The sequence below is a fragment of the Triticum urartu genome, chromosome 4A, assembly GCF_056163025.1.
Source record: "Triticum urartu cultivar PI428250 chromosome 4A, HENAU_Tu73, whole genome shotgun sequence".
Taxonomy (NCBI): domain Eukaryota; kingdom Viridiplantae; phylum Streptophyta; class Magnoliopsida; order Poales; family Poaceae; genus Triticum; species Triticum urartu.
The window spans coordinates 317,903,219-317,915,934 of NC_141876.1; the positions used below are offsets into that span (position 1 = coordinate 317,903,219).

The 12,716-nt window shown below is 42.8% G+C and overlaps 1 long non-coding RNA gene across 2 annotated transcripts; it reads right to left on the reverse strand.

The window, feature by feature from the left end:
* Positions 1-2,768: 2,768 nt before the first annotated feature.
* LOC147975704 (uncharacterized) lies at positions 2,769-5,398 on the reverse strand. Of its 2 annotated transcripts, XR_015601025.1 has the most exons (4): positions 4,990-5,394; positions 3,793-3,926; positions 3,117-3,196; positions 2,769-3,011 (listed from the first exon to the last, which is right to left on the reverse strand). It is a non-coding gene; the product is annotated as an uncharacterized LOC147975704 (long non-coding RNA). The 2 variants fall into 2 exon arrangements; XR_015601024.1 differs by having other exon boundaries at positions 3,117-3,926; positions 4,990-5,398.
* Positions 5,399-12,716: the final 7,318 nt, after the last annotated feature.

The window sequence follows — 12,716 nt, forward strand, 5'->3', positions numbered from 1 at the left end:
GAAACCATCATGCTTGTTGTGAGAAGCTCTGGTTTGTGAGAAGCATATACCCAAACCTGCCCCAAATGGGACAATTTTTTTACCACAGCATGTAGATGCCGCTCCATGATAGCATGCCAAGTTTCATGAATTTCAGACGAGTTTTGGATTTACTAGAATTTAAAAACCAGGTATCTCAATGTTTTGCCGGCAATCAACAGTGCCCTGGTGTTTGAAGTTCATTCCCATTTCTTGCATGGGACCTAAGCATGCACCCAAGGACACATATTTGTTTTTTGAACCAATTTATATGCACTGGAGCATGTGCATGTAGTTCAAATTTGAATTATGCACATAAATGCATTGAAAACTCAGTTAATGCATAAAAATGTCCAAACAAACCCCGAAAAATCACAAAAATTCACACAACACTCCTGTTGTTCTATGTTGACACGAGAAAAAAAATTGATAGCAATAAGAGGCAATGGATATTGTTTCGTCCCCAAAGGTGGGACGTTCCCTACCGAAAACCATCATGCTTGTTGTGAGAAGCTCCGGTTTGTGAGAAGCATATACCCAAACCTGCCCCAAATGGGACAGAATTTGTACCACGTCATGTTGATGCCGCTCCATCATAGCATGCCAAGTTTCATGAATTTCAGATGCGTTTTGGATTTACTAGAATTTAAAAACCATGCATCTCAATGTTTACGGCCGAGTGACAGTGGCAGGGTGCTTGACATTCATTCCCATTTCTTGCATTATACCTAAGCATGCAACCAAGAACACATATTTGAATTTTCAACCAATTTATATGCATTAGAGCATGTGCATGCAGTTCAAATTTGAATTATGCACATAAATGCATTGAAAACTCAATTAATGCATAAAAATGTCCAAACGAACCCCAAAAATCCCCAAAATTAACACAACACTCTTGTTGTTTTATGTTGACACTAGGAAAAAATTTGAAATCGAGAAGAGGCAATGGGTATCGTTTCGTCCAGAAAGGTGAAACGTTCCCTACCGAAACCATCAGGCTTGTTGTGAGAAGCTCTGGTTTGTGAGAAGCATATACCCAAACCTACCCCAAATTGGACAAAAAATTTACCACGACATGTTGATGCCGCTCCATGATAGCATGCCAAGTTTCATGAATTTCAGACGAGCTTTGGATTTACTAGAATTTAAAAACCAGGTATCTCAATGTTTGCGGCCGAGTGATGGTGGCAGGGTGCTTGACATTCATTCCCATTTCTTGCATGGGACCTAAGCATGCAACCAAGGACACAGATTTGAATTTTCAACCAATTTATATGCATTAGAGCATGTGCATGTAGTTCAAATTTGAATTATGCATATAAATGCATTGAAAACTCAATTAATGCATAAAAATGTCCAAATGAACCCCAAAAAACCCCAAAAATTGACACAACACTCCTGTTGTTCTATGTTGACACTAGGAAATTTTTTTGAAATCAAGAGGCAACGGATATTGTTTCATCCCCAAAGGTGGCACGTTCCCTACTGAAACCATCACACTTGTTGTGACAAGCTCTGGTTTATGAGAAGCTTATACCCAAACCTGCCCCAAATAGGACAAAATTTTTACCATGACATGTTGATGCCGCTCCATGATAGCATGCCAGGTTTCATGAATTTCGGACGCATTTTGGATTTACTAGAATTAGAAAAGCAAGTACGTCGACATTTGCCGGAGAGCCACGGTGCCATGGTGTTCGAATTTCATCCCCATTTCTTGCATGGGACATAAGCATAAACCCATGGACACATATATGATTTTAGAACCCATGTTGGTGCACCAGAGCATGTGCATGTAGTTTAATTTTGAATTGTGCACCTGAAATGGCTAGAAAACCAATTTAATGTATAAAATGTTCAAACGAACCCTGGATAATTCCAATTCTTTTATGACACACATATAGTTGGATGTTCACTACAGATAAAAGGTCTAGTAATTCAAACAATGTCCATTACCGCTGTGACCCCATTATGTAATTCAAATGAAGATGAAAAATCAAGTAGATCACACACGGTTTATTATGACCAACCGTGTGAGATGCAACACAAAATAGCCCAGAGCACCGTCGGTGTATAGTACGCCTATGGCTTACACGAGAAGGTGCGTTGGCGTCTCAAGCATGCTAGCTCGCTCCCCAAATATCATTTCAGTGTTTCAATCGTCGCCGGTGAAAGATGGGCACGTGGACCCGCGTCGTGAGGGCAACTTCGGTGGCCCACTCCGGCGAGAGCGCGGCCGCAGCCGCCATGCGCGTGCTAACAAGGTGCATGAGCACGGCCCCAATCTACAACTGGGCAGCCAATGCAGCCCAAACGGCCTTTGTTGCTTCTCAGGTGGCGGCAGCAACATCCACTACACCATGACAAAACTTAGGAGTCACCTTATCTGCTGGGAAAACTAGCTAGTAGAGGCAAAAAAACTACCGGGAATAGCTTTTGCCGGCATTTACAAACTGCCCTTGAAAGTCCTGTCAGGAAAAACCATTCCTGGTAGTTAGAGGAAACCCCGGCAGTTCCACTGACCTTCATAGTTAAAGCTTTGCCGACAGTTAGAAGTACTCCCAGCAAATAGATTTTTCTCGGGAGGCAGACAATCCCGGGCATATAGTAGAATTCCTAGCAGTGGATGTGCCCTTAATTAAGTACACTGCCAACACAAATATCCCCTTCGAGTTCAACCTATCATTTCTCAACTTAATTTTGTACCATAATCTAGAATACAATGTATACATTGAACATCACACATGTAGGGTAATTAAAGTTTCATCATAATATATCTCAACAATACATCATGTTTGCATACATACATAGGTATACATTTGTAGGTTCACAAGTCCAGTACTACATCACATCATACATACATAGATATACATTTAGTACTACATCACAACATACATACAAATACATTTGTAGGCTCACAAGTTCAGTACTACCTCACAGCCAAAAGGGCAACAATCCATCATGCATACATACATACATGGGAATATGTCCTGCAAATGTAACATCACGAAATATAACATCTGATTTCAGTTAGATACTGATCCATCCTAGAGTGCTACTTCATCAGGTAGATATTAAAATGTACAAAAACTTACTTCGATTCTAGCAATAGATCCTTTTAGCTTGCAAAACACACGTCTCTAAAATTGTGAGTGCAAGAGTAGTACACAGTAACCTGAAAAAAAGAAGCAACCAATTACGACATCTCACAAGTATTTATGTTCCAGAATAGCTTGCACATACCAATCAGATCAGTCACCAAACCTTCGTCTTGGAAAAATACACACAAGAAAGCAAGAAACACACCAACGCGAGGGGGCCAATTTTTTCCAAGGCCACACAACTCGTCGAGTCCTAAAATGCACTAATGCTTCTTCACATAAAAAATCCATATTTTTCAAGAAAACAATCATGTAAACATGGGATAGATGGTATGCAAACCCAAACTAACACTAGAAAGATCAAGTAGTGTAGTATTAGAGACAATAAATGTTATGTTAATCCTAACCAGGTGCCAACATACTAAACCACCTACAATAATTGCACTATAATAGTAACCCTTTATCATAAAAAGTCAATATAGAACTTACAAAAATTAATCTAGCAATAGCAACATGAGGCAGCAATACTTCATGCTCCTCAAAGCCCTAGTGCATGCTGGCGAGAGGAAGCCAATCTTGGTGTCCATCCTCACCATGCACCTGGAGCATTTTTTCCTTTTCTGGAAAAAATAAGAACAAATATGATAGTTTTACTCTAGTAGCAACTCACCATTTTCCTTTAGTAGTGAGCCAAAAAAGCACCCTCTTGACGGTGACACTGACCCCAATAACATCCGCTTCCGCTCCCTTCAAGCACAAGAGTTTTCTTTCCATTCCGTCTTGTACCATATTTCGCCACTACAACTGCATCACATCATTAAAAGGCATATCACTTTCATAATAGCAAGATAAAAGAACTTTACGAACCATGTATATAGAGTCATAATAGCAAAATACACAAGCCAGTCTAAGAAGCATGCATGTTATCTGTGCATTACCTCTTATTCTAAAACAAATCATGTTATTTATACTAATCACATCAATTCATTACGCTTATTCCAGAGCTTGTCATGTTAAATGTAGATAATTTAATGAGATCATGTACTTTCAGGGAGGGAGCAAACTACAAAATCATGTATCCAAACATCAGGTATGCCATGCAGTTTTACAAGCTCCCGACCATCTTATTTACACAATGAAAGCAACACGACATCTCAGTATCCCACAAACACACCATGGCACAAAATGTGTCATTAAGTATAACTAAAGAACTGCATTTGAGAGCAAAATATTTATGCTAGCTAACTCTAACTCAATTGACAAAAAGTCATCTGGCCACATCGGCATTTTCCAGTACCAGCTTCTAGTCAGAGCAAACTTTATCCACGCATTTCTGAACAACCAAAAATAGCAGCCCACAAAGACCCGGATTCGGTCACATCTATTGGCTCCCTGCATATGCAGAATTGCAAAGCTTCTAGACAGAGCAAACTTGAGCCATGCATTTCTGAACAACCAAGAATAGCAGATCCACAAAAGCCCATATTTAGTCACATCTATTGGCTCTCTGTATATGCAGAATTGTAAGAAAAATATCTGAACAACAACTAGAATTATTATTTGTTCTAAGGCAACGAAGCCAGAATTGAAAGGACTTTCATCACTGCAGAAATTCTAAACAGGACATATGAATTTGATTGATTAAGCTATAGCTGTAGTGGGGATTTGATTTAAATAAGAAGCAAAGAGAGGCTAAAACAGAACACATGCATTTAGTACAGAGTTATCATCCAGCAAATTTCTCCAGAATAAACTTTATTTGAACCACTCAGTTTGCATAACAGAGGAACAAAAAGGTAGAAGAGGGAGTAGCGTACAGACACATGCTGAGGAAAGCAGAATAATAGAGAGGTGGTGGGCGCCAGACCTGTAGGACAGCCCGCGGTGGCGGGGGCACACCATAGGCAACGAGATTTGAACGGCAGGTAAGGCCAGGCTCACCCCACCAGCGCAGCGGCTATGGTGAACGAACCTGCTGCCGCAATATCGACTGTGTGCTGTGGACGGAGGCGAGATCGCCAGGCGGTTCGTGGAGGTCGCTTCCAAACTCGCCGTTGACCTCCGACGATGGCGTGGATGGGGTATGCGAAGACGGTGGCATGGTTGGGGGATGCGAGGGCGGCGACAGCGGCGTGGGTGGGGGATCCGGGGCGGCAACATTGGGAGGCAGCGGTGCTGCTTGTAGCGCGATGACCATGTCGATGGAGAGTGCGGCGGCTGAGGGAATGAGAGGTGGGGAATGGATGTGGCGAAGGTTAGGGTTGCGTGGTGCTTCCAGTGACTTCTATCGTTCGCATCTCCCGCGGCTGCCTCACGCGCTTTTTGGGCCAAAAAATTTCAGGCCCACCAACGTGCATACGGGCAATGCTTCTGCCCTCATTTACTTTTCAGGGCAGATGGGCCGACCCTAAAGATGCCAGCAGAGACACTGCCCTCCAATGTTAGCTTTTGCCGGCAGATAGCACGCCCTGTAAATTTTTTCCCGGCAGATAAATCTTTGCCGGCAGTATTGGTGACATGAATTCTTAACCTTTCCCGGCAGTTGATTGTCCTTAAAGTTTTGTCGTGGTGTAGTGATCTGCCTCGGGGATAGCAACTGGCAAGAGCGGCACAACAGCTCTCCATTCCGCAGCGGAGGCCTTAGCCCTGATGGAGCCCGCCCATGACCATGTCGAGGTCACCCATGCCCAGCTCGTGGCGGTCACCGCGCAAATCGAACGAAGCTTCTCCGACAACGGTCGGCAACCCACGGCCGAAGAGCTGGCAATCACCGAGAGCGTTTGAGTAGTCGTCCGTTCCTCTGCTGCATACCTTGCAACAATGGAGCCCGTCCAAGCCCAGATCATGGATTCCCACGCCCACCTCGTGGCGGCCTTTTCCAAAGAGATGGCAGACACGGATGGCGAGATGCTTGCCGAGTATGGTGCGATGGATGCCATGGAGCCCCTTCCCCAGGAGACCGTCGGGCGCGAGCTGGACATGGAGGCAGCGACGGAGATCGACGAGCACCAGCCGTAGTAGTACTCTTTGTTTTGTTTAATTAAGAGCGGCGGTCTTTAATTTGTTAGAGAAATGTTTAGGTTAGCTAGCTCTGTTTAATTGGTGAACTTGCTCGATTAAGAAGTGTGGGTGTGCTGTAGTCTCCTTTGTGTACCCAAATTATGCAATGACGCCGATGACCACTGTAACCATGGAAATTCGAACAATTTTTTTTGACATTCAAACTCATCACACACGGGTTAAGCTATCTGAATCGTTTGTGATGTTCACATATCGTACACAGTTCTGAATAAGGGACTGTGTCTGATGATACTTTGCGCGCCAGTTTTTTTGCTGAAGCGATTCCAAATTTTTGGCTTCTGCGGAAATATCTACCTCCCTGCCCCCCTTACCAAAAGCCACATTTCCCCTATTTCCGCCTTCCTTTCCAAGTTGAAACCTTCACTCCTTGCTTGCAGTGCCGCCTCCACCCCGGCGACCTCCTTCACGCTGCTCGGCCTAGTCTATCCAGGCAGGTAATCCACACCCGACCCCCATCCTCCTCATCCTTCCACATCCCACATGCCCCGACCGCCGGCGCGAGCGCGGCACCTTCCACCCAAATCACCGACCCCTCCACCAAATAAGTGCCGCCCTAAGCCATGGTGCACACAGTATAGCCAGGATCTCAAGGAGCATTTGGCAGCGGAGAAGCAAATCCCGGTTGCACGCACGGATGAGGTCACAATGGCTGCTATTCATGACGACCCCTAGATCTTGGAGGATCACCTTGCCATTTGCTAGCTACACCGGTTAAGCATGCTCGGTTTACCCGTTACGTGTGCTGCTCTTGCCTTTCCTTCACAAATTCTAGTGAATTGTGCTATCTAATTTTACCATGCAATCTGTTGCTCTAGTGTATATGTTCTATATGTCGTGTAGTGTGGTGCTCACTTATTAACTATTTTGTTAATTAGTTGTCATCTTCAGTTAACTGTTTGGTTCAACTATGCAAATGTGATGTTCAATTCTTCAGGCTTCAATTTTGTATTGTCTTCCATGTGAGAAATAAATCGAATTTATCTTTACAAAGTACATGACAAACGAATACAATTGCTATATTTCCAAGTTGTCAAGCATGCTTGGTTTGGTTATACATTGTGCAATGTGGTGCTCACTTAACGTTTGGTTCAATTGTGTTGTGGTGTTTAGTTAACTATTTGATTCAATTCTGCAATGCGATGTTCAATAGTTGTGGGTGCATTCTGTTATTGTATACCAGGTGAGGAATAAATTGAATTTGGCTATAGTAAATACACGATAAACAAATACAATTGCTATATTTCCAAGTTGTTAAGCATGCTTGGTTTGGTTAACTGTTTGATCTTCTATTAGGAGTATGTTATATTGTGCAATGTGGTGCTCAGTTAATGTTTGGTTCATTTGTTGTGGTGTTTAGTTAACTGCTTAGTTCAATTCTGCAATGCGATGTCCAATTGTCATTGGTAGAATTTTGTATTGTTGTGCATGTGAGGAATAAATCGAATTTGGCTGCACTTAATACATGAGAAACATATACAAGTGCTATATTTCCTAGTTCTTAATCATGCTTGGTTTGGATAAATGGGTTTTCCATGTGGCTTGAATTAATCCGATGAATCTGCAATGTGCTTATTTTTCATCAACATATTTTACTGATAGCATGCGAACCCTTTACTTAACCTGATACTACCTTATATGTGTTGTAGGGAAACAATGGGAAGCATTGAGGTTTACAATCGAGGTTAGCATGTGCATGGTCCGTTGTCTAATAGCATTATTGTGCAATTGCAGGAACCATTCTAATATTTAGGTTTTTAACAATTTGGTCTTGCACATGTAGGTCCTGTTGTCAGTGGTTTTGACCCATTGTTCGACTCTTTTTGCATATGGGGAAATGAGTTGTCCATGAATATCAATCAAATCAAGAAACTCAGAAAGATTGTTAGGATAAAGAAATTAGCGACAAAAAACAAACAAGATCTTTGTGTGCACAATGAAAAAGACATCAGTTCACTACAAGATGGTACTAACTATTATACCTTACCTTTTTTTATTCCTTTGCCCCATTTCCAATATAGAGAAGATATTTATGCACATCCTTGTTTTCAGGCCTTTCCAAAGCAATTCACTGATGATTACCTCTCAAACCACCTCTATGGTGAGGAGGCGAGGAAGGTTTTCATACAACACCCATGGTTCAATATTGAAGTGTTCCTGAAGAGGACGGAGGACGTACGATCAATCATCCACAGGCACTGGCCTAAAGTTGCAAAGACCTTCAACATGAATGAAGGCTCAATATCCTCCTTCCGCTTCAATAGTTTTCCAGATGAGATGCATCTGTCTATATACCGTCTATGATGCTAATTTCGAAAGGTTCTACATGTTTCATGTGAAACATGGTGCTGGTGCAGTTGTGTAATGGGGTAGCTGAGTGCTGAAGCTATATCATGTTGTACTCTGATGTATTTGAATTATGAAATTCTGCTTCCTTAATATGGAAATGAAATATATTATGTGCTTAATATGAATGTCAATTAGATTAATAAATGGATTATTAATAATAGGGCAATTAGCCTGCTAATTGGGTTTTGCTATTGCAAATGGTTGTTGAAAAAATACCGTGGGCGATGACCTCAGGCAGCGCACACAATTTCTGGGAATAAACCGTGTTGGTTCAATGAACAATCACACACGACTTTCTCTTGAAAACTGTTTGCGTTAGGCCACCTTGCGCAAACGTTTACCACATAAAGAATGTGTCTGGTGGACAGCCTTTGCCACACAGTTTCTTCTACGGACCGTGTGTGATGCATTCAATAACGCAAACGATAAAATTGTTAATATCGTGTGCAATGGCAACACTATCACAAACGATTTAACGGGAAAAAATGTGTGTGATGTACATGTGAACGGAAATGTTCTCATTGGAGCAACTGTGTGGGATGTACATACGAACGGAAACGTTTAGCGGGGACTGACTGTGTGGGATGTATTGGCGACCGGAAACAATTTTGCCTGTATAATTGTATTTTTAGCTCTACTATACGTATTTCCGTATTTGAGCGCTCACCGGTCGCACATGACCTCATTTTGCCGAGCGTGTGTGCCAGGAGGGCATATCCCCGACGGTTTCTGGGTTGTGTGGGAAGGACCCCCCTATCGCCATCACTCACTAGGCGACGGTTCCAAATGCCGTTGCGGAAAAGGGTTAAAAACCGTTTGTATAGCACCGACGTGTACTAGTGCATGCATACTAAACTAGGATAAACGAGGATCTAATCATCTACTTATTGTTGCAACGACGCATGCCATTGCTCTGCTTCCGGCTGGATCCCTGGCCGTTTTGGGGAAGGAGGCACTTCCTCATGTCAATGATCCGCCTATACATGTCGTAGCTCGTGTACGCCTCCTTGGCCACGTACACGACGCAAGCTTTGTCGAGTATCTCCATCCTGGCCAAGTGCCAGGCATGCTTGTCCTTGTTGCAGGAATCCTTCATGTATTTCTAGTAGGGGTCGATGATGGCCTTGGTGAGGTGAACCAGTGTGTCCTTCTCAGCCTCCTTGCTCCCCCATATCTTGTATTGGCCCTGGATGTCGACACGATTCTGGCAGGCGATGCCCGAATTCTCGAGCGCCTTTACATCATTGGTGATGTCCGTCATAGCAAACATGTAGTGGGGGCTGTTGACAAACCTGGCGAATCGATCGCAAGGCCTTGTGGCCAGGAAGTAGTGGTAGACGAGGACGTGGTGGCGCACACACATCTGGGCGAGGATGACCTTGGTACGAGACCCGGCACGAGTGCGGGTGTATTCTCCTCAGCAAGCAACAGCTCCATGATGTGGATGGAGTGCTCCACCCAGACCGGGTCATTGGTGTACACCATAGAGAGGTCCGTGAACCTTCTATGTGTGTCCACCACGGCATGCATGGTGAACTGCTGCTCGTCGTCAGCAGCCGCTCGGAGCGCCATTGGAGCCGCGTAGGATACCCTCTAAGAATTTCTCGCGGTGGGTGTGCTTCTTGCAATGGTGGGGCACGATCGAAATGTTGAAGAGACACAAGGGTTAAATGGCCGCTTGATAACCCACAAGTATAGGGGATCGTTTGTAGCCTTTTTTGATAAATACGAGTGTCGAACCCAACGAGGAGCTAAAGGTAGAACAAATATTCCCTCAAGTTCTATCGACCACCGAACAACTCTACGCATGCTTGACGTTTGCCTTACCAGAAACAAGTATGAAACTATTTTGCAAGGATAAAACTACGAGTACTTTGCGAGAATAAAACTACAGAAAAATTGCAAGGTAATAAAAATGGATAGCTTTTGTCAATAAGAAAGTCATTTGTCCCTACGCATGAGCTAACATACTTTATCTACTTGGATCATATGCACTTATGATTGGAACTCTAGCAAGCATCCGCAACTACTAAAGATCATTAAGGTTGTCAAACCCAACCATAGCATTAAGTATCAAGTCCTCTTTACTCCCATAAGCCATAGCCCACCTATCCGCGTTTAAGTTTCTATCACTCTCGCAACACTGACAATAAGCAAACCATGAACATATTGCAACACCCTACAGCGAGGACCCCTCACATTTGCGCGAGATGGAGGGCACCGTAGGACAGCACCATAAATAAAATATACAATCATAACAACCAAGATCACAATTAATCCACAGGACAAAACGGATCTACTCAAACATCATAGGATAACCATAGATCATTGGAAAATAATATATAGAGTTGAGCACCATGTTTAAGTAGAGATTACAGCAGGGAGAAGAGGTGTTACACCGCTGCATAGAGGGAGAGAGAGTTGGTGTTGACGGTAGCAAGATTGTTGATGTAGATCGCCGTCCCGATCGTTGCCCGGTGGCACTTCGGCGCCACCGGAAGCGAGGGGGAGAGAACCCCGCTCCTTCTTATTCTTCATTGGCCTCCTCCCTAGGTGGGAGAAGGATTTCCCCTCTGTTACTTGGATTCCATGGCATGGGAGGGGCGAGAGGCCCTCCGAGATTGGATCTCACTCTCTGTTCTCTTCTGTTTAGCGTTCCCCAGATCTGGCCAAAAACCGTTTCTTATATTCCTGGAGATCCGTAACTCTGATTACGCTCAGATTTTAACATGATTTTTCCCGGATATAAGCTTCCTTGTGCCCGAAGTAGAGCTCCAACTGACGTACGAGGTGGGCACAACCCACCACCGCGCACCAGGGGCCTTTGTTGCGCCCTGGTGTATTGTGCCCCGTGTGGGCCTCCATTTGCGGTGATTCCAACTCCCAAAAATCAAAAATATTCCAAAATAATTCTCCATAAAATTTAATTGCATTTGGACTTTGTTTGATATGGATACTCTGCGATACAAAAAACATGCAAAAAGCAAGAACTGGCACTTGGCACTAGATCAATAGGTTAGTCCAATAAATCATATAAAAATTTGCCAAAAGTATGTAAAACTTGTATAATATTGTCATGAAACAATCAAAAAATATAGATACTACGGAGACATATCAACATCCCCAAGCTTAATTCCTACTCGTCCTCGAGCAGGTAAATGATAAAAAAGATAATTTTTGATGTGGAATGCTACCTAGCATAAACTTGATCATATATCTAATCATGGCATGAATATTAAGACATGAGTGATTCAAAGAAATAGTCTATAATTTGACATAAAGATATCAATACTCAGGCATCCCAACAAACAATCATGTCTTTCAAAATATCAATGCTAAAGAAAGCTATCCGTACAAAATCATATAGTCTTGTCATGCTCTGTCTTAACACAAAGTATTTATCATGCACAACCCCGATGACAAGCCGAGCAATTGGTTCATACTTTTTAATGCGCTTCAGTTTTTTCAACTCTCACACAATACATGGGAGCAAGCCATGGATATAGCACTACGTGTGGAATAGAGTATAAGGATAGGGATAAATATAAAGAAAAAAAATAGAAAGTCTCACATCGATGTGGTTAACCAATGGGCTATGGAGATGCCCATCAATCCATATCAATGCGAGGAGTAGGGATTTCCATGCAACGAATGCAGTAAGAGCTATAAGTGCATGAAAGCTCAATATGAAAACTAAGTGGGTGTGCATCTAATCCTATAATGAAATATTCCCACTAGTATATGAAAGTGACAACATAGGAGACACTCCAAATGGAAAACATGGTGCTACTTTGAAGCACAAGTGTGGTAAAGGATACTAACAATGCCCCTTCTCTCTTTTTATTTATTTTTTTCTTTTTTATTTTTTTCATATATTTTCTCTCTCATTGTCTGAAGTCTCATCCCGACTTGTGGGGGAATCCTAGTCTCCATCATCCTTTCCTCACCAGGGCACTGCTCTAAAAATGAATAATGATGATCATCACACTTCTGTTTACTTATAACTCAAAAGAAGATAAAAATTACAACTCGATACCTATGACAAAGTATGACTATATATGAATGCCTCTGGCAATGATATAGCGAAACATGTATGAGAAATGATGAACGGTGGTTGAGCCACAACTACTATGTCAGCTATATGATCATGCAAAGCAATATGACAAT